This window comes from Crinia signifera, chromosome 2 (assembly GCF_055691185.1).
Source record: "Crinia signifera chromosome 2, ASM5569118v1, whole genome shotgun sequence".
NCBI lineage: Eukaryota > Metazoa > Chordata > Amphibia > Anura > Myobatrachidae > Crinia > Crinia signifera.
The window spans coordinates 187,468,511-187,482,995 of NC_139218.1; positions in this window are offsets into that span (position 1 = coordinate 187,468,511).

The following is a 14,485-nucleotide window of genomic DNA, read 5'->3' on the forward strand; positions in this document are numbered from 1 at the left end:
CCTATGTGTCTATTTATTTATAGTATTTACTAAGCCTTGGATGGTGATAAAATGCATGGAGATAAAGTACCAGCCAATCAGCTTCTCACTGCCATGCACATACTGTACTTTGTAGAGTATGTGAATTGCATGCAATGGATAAGTGCATAGGTTAGCCAATATGCCACTAAGAGGCACAGCGCCTACAACCTCTTAGAGAAACTGAAGGAAATCATTGCACAATGGTTTACCCAACTTAGACTCTCCAGGGGATTTGTGGTATTGGACATTGCCAGTAACATTGTGTAGGCATTACATATGTGCAAACATGTGCCATGTTTTGCCCACACAATAATGTTATGCAGGGTATGTACAAGCCCTCTGTTGTGGACCCCTAACTGCCACATTTGAAGGGGTAGATTACTTCCACCTCAACCCCAGTGCCGCCTAGTCTTACGGATGACAAGGCTTCTACAGGAGGTAGGGATACCACAAGTAACTGGCTGATGTACACACACCTACAGTACAGAAAATAAATGCAATAATGCAGGAAGATGACACTGTAAACCCCAAATACTTGGTGTAACAATACACAAGATGGAACCGTGGCCAGGAATAAAAAAAGATTAACAAATGCAACAATGCAATAAGATGATACAAAAAGATACAAACAAATGCAATCAACCCCTGACTTATCTGGAAGATGGAAACCGCAGGAAGCACAGGAGTTGAGCAGGGACCTGGGGTAAGGAGACTGAGGCACAGCACAAGGCAGGCACACAGGACAGAGTACACAGGAGCCTGGAACCGGGAACACTCTGAGGCAGCATACAATGCAGGCAGAACTGTAACCGACTTCTGTTCCCAGCAGACGCCGCCCTTAAATTCAAAACTGCCGCCCTGTGGCCAGTGACGTCAGCCGTAGCCCCAGTGAGCACCCGGAACTGCCGGGCAGAAGTTCGGGATGTTGTCTAGCAACGTCCCGACACCAACACGCCGTCAATCACAGTTAGGAAGTTCGGGGCATTGCCCTGGCAATGTCCCCGATGCCTCCCCGCCGTGTGAACCAGAAATAACCATCTGCCGCCAGCCCTTATCCTCCCCGCAACCGCAGAAGACAGAGCAGTGCCCGGCAAGGCAGGCGGGGAGTGGCTAACAAATATATTTAGTGGTGCAGCATTTCCTATAAAGTGACAGGGGTATGCAGTAGATGCTTGCAGTGGCCAACAAAGTTTTGGGACACTTTCGCCATTCTGCCGGCTGAAGACCGGAGCACCATCAAACCCTCCTGAACCTGCCCTGCCATCACCTCAAACAAGAGGTTGTGATGTACTGGAACTCCGCACTCTATATGGTGCAGAGGATGGAGGAGAATCAAAAGGCCGTTCAAGCCTACACAGCCACCTATGACATAGGCAAAGGAGGGGGGATGCATTTGACTCAACGCAGTGGAGACTGATTTCCGTGTTGTGTAAGGTTCTTCAGGCATTTGAACTTGCCACACATAAAGTCAGTTCTTACACTGCCAGCTTGAGTCAGGTCATTCCCCTGATCAGCCTGTTTCAGAAGAAACTGGAGAAAGTGAAGGAGGAGCTGAGCTAAGGCGTAGTGATACTGCAAAGCATGTCTTGTAGATTAAGCCCTTCATATGCTTTGCCAGGATACAAGGCTGGTCAGTCTATTAAAGTCAAAGGAATACATTTTGGCCACCGTGCTCGATCTTTGGTTTAAAGTGTATGTTGTCTCTGTTTCCAGCTACAGCCATGCAAAGACCTGCTGGTTGTCTTCTGAACTGGACCATGAAATGGCAACAGTTCCTCTTTCATGTTCTCCAACACCTGTGGCTGCGAGCAAACAGCTAAAATTCCTACCCAACCTGATGGAAGTGATGCAGGGCAGGTAGGAGCGAGTTTAGACATCTGGTCCGGACTGAAGGACCTGCCAACAATTGCTGACATGTCTACTGTCCCTGCATACATTGCTGTCTCCATTGAAAAAATGGTGGATGATTACATTGGTAACAGCATCCAAGTAGGCATGTCAGACAATCCGTACCTGTACTGACAGGAAAAATAGGCAATTTGGAAACCCATGTACAGATGGAGCCCCTGCCATCCTTGGCTGGGGCTCGCCAGGCCCTCCCCGCTGGTGAGCGCCGGGGCTTCACTGAACTGGGACGCGCATGCGTCTCACATGCACACGCGTCCCAGTCTCTCCGCTTCAGGGTGACGGGCAGCGTTAGGGAACAGCAAGGGCAACGGTCAGCAACGGCGGGGGAGGCGGCGGGGACCGGAGGAAGGCTCCATTGCCCAGGGGGCGGGGCTGGTGTTAGAAATGCCAGCCCTGCAAAGATGAAGCCAGCCCCATCTGTACAAACTGGCTCTATTTTACCTGGGTTGTACCACTTCAAGTGTGTAATCCGAAAAAGTTTTTAGTGCAGCCGGGAACCTGGTCAGTGAGCGGCGTAGGAGGTTGCCTCCACAAAATCTGGAAAAGAGGTTGTTCATCAAAAGTAATCATCAATTCTTCAATGAAGACCAGCAATTGCCTCCAGAGCAGGGGCGGATTGGCCTGGCGGGAAACCGGGACGTTTCCCGGTGGGCCGTTCTCCCCCTGGCCGGTCTCCCTCCTGCCAGGGCCGCAGACCGCACTACTGCACTGATTAGCGGCCGCGGCCGCAGCATCCCTCTCCTGCCCAAACTAAATATGGCGGCCGCGGCCGGCCGCAGCTGTATCAATGACAGATTTAAAGATGGCCGCGGGAGGGCTGCTGTGCATGCGCGGCCGCACGCAGCTCCTCCCGCGGTTCAATGCAGAGGTGGCCATCGCGGGTGATGTCACCGCGCTCCCGCACTCCCGCACACCAGCCGCCCACTAAAAGGAGACAGGCAGGCTGCACTGCAGTGTGTGGGTCCAACTTGGAATGCTGAGCGGCGGCGGGGGGCAGATTTACTGAAGCAGGGGAAATAAGTAAGATGACTGCATGTTTTTTTTTTGTGCTTAATTGATATGGACGTGGGTCTCTTCATTAATGTATGTGCATGTACGTTGCTGCCTGGGATGCAGTTTTGTGCCCCCCCCCCCCCCCTTAAGTGTATGTATATATATCATTATTATTATTTTTTTTTTTTTTTAAAAGGGGGGACAAAAATTCATCACAGGCACTTAAAGTCCATACACACTGGGCGACTATGCCCAGCGTGTATGGACAGCTGAGAGGAAAGCCGCTGAGTGCATACTCAGCGGCTTTCCCCCTGCCCGACACCGACGGAGGGGAGGAGGATGGCGCTGCATAGCGGAGCGCTATGCAAAGCTGCCCTGAAAGCCGCTCATCTGCTGGTATAACCAGCAGATGAACGGCTTTCCCGGCGATGTTGCGGAGCACGCAGCATACACATTGGGCGGCTTTGAGCTGAAAGCCGCTCAAACCTGCTGTTTTGAGCGACTTTCAGCTCAAATTTGCCCAGTGTGTATGAGTCTATACACTTGTGAAGCCACGCCCCTAGAACAAATTCTGCAAGATAAATGAGTATACATTGCAATATCTTAAATAGAGTAAATCTGTAGAGACATGACATGCCCTGACGCCGTTTGGGGTCTCCGTGGCAACGGATGTACACTTCTTGATGTCATCAGTGGCAGAGCCGTAAACGGCTTCCAACGTGTCCTTCCTGCCCCAGCCCCGGCCTGAGACTTTCATTACAGATTTGCTCTATTTAAGGTAACGCAATGTATAATCATTAATCTTGCTGAATTTGTTAATATATTAGCATGTACAGCAGAAGTGGCCAAATGGTCGATCGCGATCTACCGGTCGATCGCTGACCTTCCGCCGGTAGATCGCGATCATTTTCTAAAGTGTAAAGCCCCCGTTACTTTCAAATTTCTTCTGAAGCCTCTTCTGGCTTCTGCTTTCCCAGTAGTGCATTGCGCGGGTGCGTGGGTGACGTCACCGTGCACCCGCGCACCGGCGCTGTGCAGGACCACCAAGGCGCTTTCATCAGGAGTGACGGTGAAAGCTCTGCAGGGCAGGAGGTCAGAGCGATGGAGACTGGAAGTCAGAGGGGTGGCGGCGGTAGCGACTGAAGGCTGAGCAGCAGCAGGCAGAATCTCAGTCGAAAAAGTGAGACTGAGTTTTTTTTTTATAAATGCTTAGTATGGTGGGGGGTTGGGGGGGGGGGGGGGGGGAGAGCAGAGAGAATATTGGTCTCTTTATCCCAGCTAAATGGGATGTTGATTTATGGCCCATATATTTTCTATAAAAAGTAAAAAAAAGGTAACACTACTGGTTTTTTTAGACTATCTCTGCACTGTTATATTATATATATGAGGGCACATTTCGGCTCATTCCCTGTGTCAGAATGTGAATTTCTGCTTATTCTCTGTGTCAGGATGTGAATTTCGGCTCATTCCCTGTGTCAGGAAATTACTTTGGGTCTCATTCCCTGTGTCAGAATGTGAATTTCAGGCTCATTCTCTGTGTCAGAATGTGAATTTCAGACTCATTCCCTGTGTCAGAGGGCGGGATGTACTAAAGGGAAAATGCGGTAAAACGGGGGTTTTACTGCATTTTCCTATTTACCATTAGCCGTCCGCCCCGTCTCCGAGGGCGCATCCCCCCCCCTCCCGTCCTCCATTGTCTCCTCCTCCCCCAGCAGGTGTCACATCCGGGAGGACATCCAGCTGCAGGGGGGAGGAGGAGACGCAGGGGGACACAGGCAGCCGCCGGGATGTGATGGAGACCCCCACACACCACATTACAGGTATCGCGGGGGTCTCCGTCACTGCAACCCGATGCTAGCCGCATATGTTAGTACATATGCGGTAGCATCGCGGTGGCTGGCAGGCGAAGGGCGGCGATGTATATTAATACATCCCGCCCAGAATGTGAATTTCAGGCTCATTCCCTGTGTCAGAATGTGAATTTCAAGCTCATTCCCTGTGTCAAAATGTGAATTTCAGGCTCATTCCCTGTGTCAGAATGTGAATTTCAGGCTCATTCCCTGTGTCAGAATGTGACTTTGGGGCACATTCCCCGTGCCAGTATGTGAATTTTGGCTCATTCCCTGTGTCAGAATGTGAATTTTTGGCACATTGCGTGTGTCAGAAAGTGAATTTTTGGCACACATCCTGTGTCCTAATGTTAAATTTTGGCTCAAAACCTGTGTCCTAATGTTAATTTTGGCTCAGAATAGCGTAGATGCATGTGAGTCCTCCAACACCTTTTCTGAAGTCACTTCAGAAAAGGTGTTGGAGGACTCACATGCGTCTACGCTATTCTGGTTTATTCCTCCCCCCTTTTCAAGTGCCCAGTCTTTTCCAAGGGCCCTTATTAAAGGTTAATCGCTATCGGATTTCTCTGAGATTTTTAAAGAAATTCTAAAGATTCTGCTATTGGTACTAGACCTAACATACCGCACATTCCTGTGTACCCCTGAGGAAGTCTCTTCGGAGACGAAACACGTCGGGTTATTTCCATGCGGTTCCAAAGAATCCAAATCTACAAATGCTCCATTTATGTGTTTTAAATAAATGTTATTGAAATGCTAAATTGTTGATTCGCCTAAACTTGAGCACATGACAAGGTGGTGGGAATCTCAGTAGCGCCCTCTACATCTCTTCTTTTATATATATATATATATATATATATATATTCAGCAGATGTGGAAATGAAGTAGATACCCCAACGCACGGCACTTCAGGATTTTAACAAGCAGGTGAAATTTAATAATTACAACGTTTCGGGGTGATAGACACCCCGTCGTCAGGTGTACTGCGGCACTCATAAATGAAGAAATACACAGAAAGCCAGACGACGCCAACGTTTCAATGTTCAAAAAACTTTGAAACGTTGGCGTCATCTGGCGTTCTGTGTATTTCTTTATTTCTGAGTGCCGCCGAATCTCTGATGTATGTATGTATGTATATATATAACTTGCATTACACTCAATGTCAATCGGTATAACTTGCATTTCACTTATAACTTCCAGAATACTACCATTGAGTTTCTTGACATTCTCTTAACAGTTAAGAATTTTCCTGTGGTACCTGAAATTGAAACATCAACCTTTTTCAAAAAAGTGGATGCCAATAGCTACCTCGATTATAGTAGCAGCCATTTTGGTCCATGGAAGGACAACATTCCTTTTCCACAGTTTCTTAGATTGAAAAGGAATTGTTCTAATGTATCTTCATTTAATGAACAGGCCAAGATTTATGTTAACAGATTCAGGGAGAAGGGGTACCCTCCTAGAATCATCGATGGGGCCTTACAGCGTGCTTCCAGCACTGATAGATCCACCCTTTTACAATATAAGACTAACAATCTTTCTGATTATAAAACCAATGATGCTATGTTTATCACACAATTTAATAGCAGAGATCGAGAACTTTAATTTTTTTTTAATAGACATTGGAATGTCTTATAACTCGATCCGGTCCTAAAGGAACATATTTCAAAGGTTCCAAAAATTATATATAGAAGGGCCAATACCATTAAAACCATTGTTTCTAAAAGCCAACTTGAAAATATAAAGGTGAAGCCTGTATCTAATACCTTTCTTACTTTGAAGGGGAGCTACCCGTGTAACAATTGTAAAATATGTTGCTTCATGGAAAAGGGGCCTTTGATTGATGCTACACTTGGCCAATTTAGAATTAATGAGTTTATAAACTGTAACTCCACTCATTAGGTCTATCTATTAAAATGTGGATGCGGGTTAAGGTATGTCGGAAAGACCAAAAGATGCCTTAAGATACGGATTCTTGAGCATGTGCGTAATATCAAGCACGGGGTACTCAATCACAGCGTACCTAGGCATTTTAAAGAACACCATAATTGTGATCCCTCAAGTCTTAGGGGGGTATTCAATGCTGCAGCAAACGGCCGGCGAGGGGGTTAAACAGCGAGGATTGCAGAAAAACAGCGATCCTCGCTGTTTAACCCCCGCGTAGGCCGCTCACTCTATTCAACATTCTGGGGAAATCCTCGCCGTCAAAGGACAGCGAGAATTCCCCAAAACAGCGAGCCCCGTGGCTACTGCAGAAAACTCACTGTTTTTAGCCGCAAGTCTCGCTGCTTCTGGAGCTGCATCCGCCAATTCTCCCTCGCTCAAAAAACAGAGCGAGGGGAAATTGGCGTATGCGGACTGTGTGTTGAATACTGTCAGGGTGAGTGGTGAAAGCGAGCAGGAAGCCCTGCTCGCTGTCACCGCTCGCAAACAGCATTGAATACCTGCCTTTGTGTCAAGGGTATAGAACAAATTAAACAAGGAAAAAGAGGAGGTGACATTGATAAATATCTCATAAAAAGGGAAACCCAGTGGATTTTAAAATTGGGAACTCTGGCCCCCGCTGGATTGAATGAAGGCTATGAGATTACGCCGTTCATCAGATAGAATGGGTTCTGTATGTGTAAGTGCTTCTGTTTATCCACTACTCTTTTACATTATATCGATGAAAGTGTTATTATAAGGCCGATGCTAATGGCGTATATGATATTAATATGCTATGTTTTTATGTCTATTTTTTATATGTATTATTATCATTATCAAATTGTTTGTTGTATAAGTATTGTGTTATTCATGTATGCTATTTTGACATGTGTCGTCTTTTAAAATGTCAGCAAGTGTGTTGACTTTTTTCCGATAAGTGTGTCCTCACATACTGAGGTAAACTCAGGTGATGAGTGACTAATTTACTTGTTTCATAGTGATCTCCTATATTGGGAAAGTCTAGAATGTTTGTATTTACAAATGTCGACACATATGTATGTATTTTAGCTCTTCTGTTGAATTGCTAGGCTGGCCACAACCAGCATTACATCACTCTGCCGTGAGAGCAATCTCATTGGTTGGAGTCTTGTTTAAGTTCGGGCGAGACGTCACATTAGCCACGCCCTCTGATGAAGTCCCAGTGACGAAACGCATCAGGGCGTGGCTTGTGACTTACTGCCCGTCCTCGCTGATTACCCGCTCCAAGCCAGTGTTGGTGTCTCCGTGTCCTCCTACAGCGTACAGTGCAATCCAGCGTGTGTGGGGTGTAGTGTCCAGGAGCTTTCGACCTGCCTGCCGGTGAACAGTGAGCTGATATTGCCTTTGTGGTACATGTTTATGCCGTGTGGTAACCAGCCCAACTATCAATTTGGTACAAGCAATTGCTTTTACTTTGGATCAAGTGTATTGTTGGATCCTTATTCAACTCTTTTAATGCACCATGAAGCGCCCTCTTCTATCTTCCTTGTTATATATATATATATATATAAAAAGGTACAGGGTCCGGCACTCCACTGGTTATAATGTAGGTTACTTGCTCCGGTGCCCTCCTCAGACATCAAAGTCCAAATGTAGGTAAGAAAGCAAGGCGTCACTCGGAGACAGATGAATTCAAATCTTCACTGCTTTATTAAGCACAAGGTAATAACCAACACCAGCGTTTCGAGCCGCAGGCTCGTCCTCAGGGTACAACCCCTCACTGCACACACACCATATTATATACCCCAAAAGGTCACTCCCCCATTGTAATCAACAGGGTTACTCACCTGGCACAGGTGTCAGCGCGGCGCCTCCAGCGTCTCATTCCTCCGTCTCCTATCCCTCGTTGCACTTCCGGGACGCGTCATCAATGACGCATCCGGTCTGTGAAACGCAAGGAAACTTCAGAGACTAGGTGATATCCGCCTCATGACCCGCACAGCCATTCTGTACCTGGGAGCTGCCTGTGTATACGATACATGCATAAAAATTAGCATATAATAAAATACATAATATAAATAATTACAAAACCAACAATACGTGAATACATAAGTGAAATTATAAGAAAAAAGTAAATTTGTAAAAAATGTTAAAAAGAGGATTACCAGCTGTGTCAAGGGACTAGCGCATAATTTACTTTTTACTGTAAATAAGTTATTTAGTTCTAACAATTAGTTTTAAATTTATATAAAATGCGCTAACTGACCTCTACTTAACTGCAGATTTCCCGTATGAGCAGTAAAATATAAGCACTGATTTTAAATATTTAGTGTACCAATATGTGTGTCTGTGATACAGACCTATATGTGCTACAAAAAACTCTGTAAACCATGTTGCTCATTAAGCCCTCTAGGGGCAATGGTGTCCAATACATGGATCCACCTTGCCTCTGCCTGTAACAGTAATTTACCTCTATTGCCACCCCTTAGAGGGGGGGGCACATGATGTACAATTTTAGAGCGTAGACTTGCTACACTATGACCATAGGTTACACAGTGCCGGGCCACCGGCTGATCACTAGTTCCACTAGAGATAGCCTGCCGTATTGCATGGCGGTGGTTGGCCATTCTCTCTTTAAATTGACATTCTGTCTTGCCCACGTAGTAAAGACCACATGGGCAAGACAGAACATAGACCACGAAGCGGGTTGAGCAGGTGACCACTGACTTAATGGGTATTCTACGACCTGTGTGGGGATGTGATATGTAACTACCCGTAAGTAAGGACCCACAGGTGGTACAACCCACACATCTGTAGCATCCCATTGGTCGTGTCATGAAATGAGTAGGGACAGATTTCTTAGTCAGATTGCTGATATCTAGTTTAACTAGTAAGTCACTTAGGTTACTACCCCTCTTATAAGCTGGCATAATGCGCAGCTTATTTAAACCTGGTAGATCTTTATCGGTGGTAATGAGGGGCCAGTGATTTTTGACTTTCTTAGTGACTGTTTGACTATCACTAGCAAATTGATTAACCCAAGGAATCCTCTGATTGGCTTGATCCAATCTATCAGGTGGATTTAAGGTAACTTCCCTGGGTATCTGTAACACTTTTTCTTTGATTTTGGTAAGTTCACTGCGTCTGTATCCCCTTTCTTCGAATTTGGCTTGCATAGTATCAAGTTGTTTTATAGTCTCCTGTGGATCACTAGTGATACGTCTCACCCGGAGCATCTGCGAATAGGGCAAGCCTCTACGCAGGGGCAAAGGGTGACAGCTCTCGTGGCGGAGCAATGTGTTCCTGTCTGTGTTTTTTACATAAATAACAGTAGACAATTTTCTATCTTGTTGTGTGATTAGGACATCCAAAAAATTAATGGAGACGTCACTAATAGAGAATGTAAATTTCACAGGACTAGATGACTGATTGTGCATTGTGAACATGTCCTCCAATGATTGTTTGGACCCCTGCCAAAAGATTAACAGGTCATCTATGTACCTTAAATAAAGGACCACATTAGAACTATGTGGACCCCAATGGAACAATAATCTATCGACGGTGCACATGAAGGCATTGGCGTACGATGGAGCCACTGGGGACCCCATCGCACAGCCAAGTTTCTGCCTATACATGCCACCATCGAAAGTAAAGAAATTCCTATTAAGGACCAAAGATAGTAGTTGCATAAAGAGCTGGGCTGGGGGGCCCTTGTAGATCGCATTGTCACTGATTAGTTCACTCACTGCTTCCATCCCTAATTGATGGGGGATGCAGGTGTACAAACCAGTGACATCTGCACTACATAACAACATATTTTCTGGCCATATCTCAATCTCCTGCAATTTTTTAATCAGCATATTAGTATCTTTTAAATATGACTTGGTGTTCTGTATGCAGGGATTGAGATACGCATCCAGAAAAGTAGAAACCTTATGATACAAAGAACCCCTGGCTGAAATTATCGGCCTTCCAGGGGGGTCAATTAAGCTCTTATGCACCTTAGGCAAGGTATAAAAAAGAGGGACAATGGGGAACTCTGTGCGCAAAGCTGCTCCGATCTCTTCTGTTATAAGATCCCCATTGACAGCTGTTAACAATAAACTGTCCAATTCCCTCTTGTATTCACAAGAGGGGTCTTTGGTTAGGTGCTCATATACATCTAAATCAGTCAATTGTCTCTGACATTCAAGAAGATATTTGCTTAGGTCTTGTACCACAACCGACCCTCCTTTATCGGCTCTTCTTATGACTACATCAGACCTCTGTTGTAAGTCACGCAAAGCCTGTTGTTCCATGCGTGTCAAATTATTGGAGGAAAGTGTCTCATCTTTAACAGAATCTATGGCATTGTCCATCATTCTAGTAAAGGACCGTATGGAGGGGTTGTGGGACTGTGGGTCATAGGTAGATTTTTCTTGTAGCTTTTTCAGCTGTACAGGCATAGAGGGTGTCAAAATGTCACTATTAATATAGTTATTAGGAAATTAGAAAAATGCTCTCGGAGCCTCACCTCTACAAGCGACTTCCCCTAATTGGTGAGCAGTATCATTATTTATAATCATGGATGCTGAATTGGGAGTCAACTTTTCACAAGTCGACACTGGGGATTACTTCAGTTACTCCGACGCAGATGTAGATCAGATATTGCAAGCAGCAAAATCTTCAGCCCACACTGCTACTGTGGAGAACGAGGACCTATATAAAGATTGGTTCGCACTAAGAAAACGTGAAATCGACTACATGCTGCATGCGTCAACTTTAGCGGAGTATTATACTGATAAACATATCCCACGTGGCTTTAGAGTCACCAATATGCCAACTATTGGGCGACAGAATACAATGTTCTGTAAAAAATGGGTTGGCATACTGAATAAATGCTCAATGGACTTACTCCTGCTAGTAGTGGACGAATCCACTAAAGAACTTGGAATAGTAAGGAGTAAGATTGCCTCATTTGAAACCACACACAAGCCGGTGTTGTCTGCAGATGCCCAAATTGATTGGTGTGCAAAACTCAACCAACAAATTGAACAGTATCGACGTGAGCTCATAAGATTCAAGCGTGAGAAGAAACGCAAGGTAGAACTGGACTATGAGCAAAACAGAGTATACCTATGGCTGAGTACTGACAGACCTAAAGGCGGCAAGAAACCATTTGAAAGACGCTATAGAAATCGGAATTATGCCGACTATGATGGCACTAGCACGTCTGCTAGTGATATGGATGTACAAACACCTTCAACGTCCACTACCATCAATGCCCACCCTTTAGGTGCCACCACACGCGCCTCCCTCAAGCCACCAGCAGGTCGAGGCGCAGGACGAGGCGCGGACAACAAACCGAAAGGCAGAAGAGGTCGCAAAACCACTCGATAGGTAAGGACCTTGTATTTAATCTGTCCAGCACCCCTTTAAATGAGAGTGAGGTGGCAGTACTATCTAAAGGACTATCGTTTGTCCCCACCTCCAAAAGAGACAGATTTCAGTGGAAAGTGGACACATTTAGATTCAGCCGGTCTCTGAGGCTCCGAGAGCATTTTTCTAATAATCCTAATATTAATAGTGACATTTTGACACCCTCTATGCCTGTACAGCTGAAAAAGCTACAAGAAAAATCTACCTATGACCCACAGTCCCACAACCCCTCCATACGGTCCTTTACTAGAATGATGGACAATGCCATAGATTCTGTTAAAGATGAGACACTTTCCTCCAATAATTTGACACGCATGGAACAACAGGCTTTGCGTGACTTACAACAGAGGTCTGATGTAGTCATAAGAAGAGCCGATAAAGGAGGGTCGGTTGTGGTACAAGACCTAAGCAAATATCTTCTTGAATGTCAGAGACAATTGACTGATTTAGATGTATATGAGCACCTAACCAAAGACCCCTCTTGTGAATACAAGAGGGAATTGGACAGTTTATTGTTAACAGCTGTCAATGGGGATCTTATAACAGAAGAGATCGGAGCAGCTTTGCGCACAGAGTTCCCCATTGTCCCTCTTTTTTATACCTTGCCTAAGGTGCATAAGAGCTTAATTGACCCCCCTGGAAGGCCGATAATTTCAGCCAGGGGTTCTTTGTATCATAAGGTTTCTACTTTTCTGGATGCGTATCTCAATCCCTGCATACAGAACACCAAGTCATATTTAAAAGATACTAATATGCTGATTAAAAAATTGCAGGAGATTGAGATATGGCCAGAAAATATGTTGTTATGTAGTGCAGATGTCACTGGTTTGTACACCTGCATCCCCCATCAATTAGGGATGGAAGCAGTGAGTGAACTAATCAGTGACAATGCGATCTACAAGGGCCCCCCAGCCCAGCTCTTTATGCAACTACTATCTTTGGTCCTTAATAGGAATTTCTTTACTTTCGATGGTGGCATGTATAGGCAGAAACTTGGCTGTGCGATGGGGTCCCCAGTGGCTCCATCGTACGCCAATGCCTTCATGTGCACCGTCGATAGATTATTGTTCCATCAGGGTCCACATAGTTCTAATGTGGTCCTTTATTTAAGGTACATAGATGACCTGTTAATCTTTTGGCAGGGGTCCAAACAATCATTGGAGGACATGTTCACAATGCACAATCAGTCATCTAGTCCTGTGAAATTTACATTCTCTATTAGTGACGTCTCCATTAATTTTTTGGATGTCCTAATCACACAACAAGATAGAAAATTGTCTACTGTTATTTATGTAAAAAACACAGACAGGAACACATTGCTCCGCCACGAGAGCTGTCACCCTTTGCCCCTGCGTAGAGGCTTGCCCTATTCGCAGATGCTCCGGGTGAGACGTATCACTAGTGATCCACAGGAGACTATAAAACAACTTGATACTATGCAAGCCAAATTCGAAGAAAGGGGATACAGACGCAGTGAACTTACCAAAATCAAAGAAAAAGTGTTACAGATACCCAGGGAAGTTACCTTAAATCCACCTGATAGATTGGATCAAGCCAATCAGAGGATTCCTTGGGTTAATCAATTTGCTAGTGATAGTCAAACAGTCACTAAGAAAGTCAAAAATCACTGGCCCCTCATTACCACCGATAAAGATCTACCAGGTTTAAATAAGCTGCGCATTATGCCAGCTTATAAGAGGGGTAGTAACCTAAGTGACTTACTAGTTAAACTAGATATCAGCAATCTGACTAAGAAATCTGTCCCTACTCATTTCATGACACGACCAATGGGATGCTACAGATGTGTGGGTTGTACCACCTGTGGGTCCTTACTTACGGGTAGTTACATATCACATCCCCACACAGGTCGTAGAATACCCATTAAGTCAGTGGTCACCTGCTCAACCCGCTTCGTGGTCTATGTTCTGTCTTGCCCATGTGGTCTTTACTACGTGGGCAAGACAGAATGTCAATTTAAAGAGAGAATGGCCAACCACCGCCATGCAATACGGCAGGCTATCTCTAGTGGAACTAGTGATCAGCCGGTGGCCCGGCACTGTGTAACCTATGGTCATAGTGTAGCAAGTCTACGCTCTAAAATTGTACATCATGTGCCCCCCCCTCTAAGGGGTGGCAATAGAGGTAAATTACTGTTACAGGCAGAGGCAAGGTGGATCCATGTATTGGACACCATTGCCCCTAGAGGGCTTAATGAGCAACATGGTTTACAGAGTTTTTTGTAGCACATATAGGTCTGTATCACAGACACACATATTGGTACACTAAATATTTAAAATCAGTGCTTATATTTTACTGCTCATACGGGAAATCTGCAGTTAAGTAGAGGTCAGTTAGCGCATTTTATATAAATTTAAAACTAATTGTTAGAACTAAAT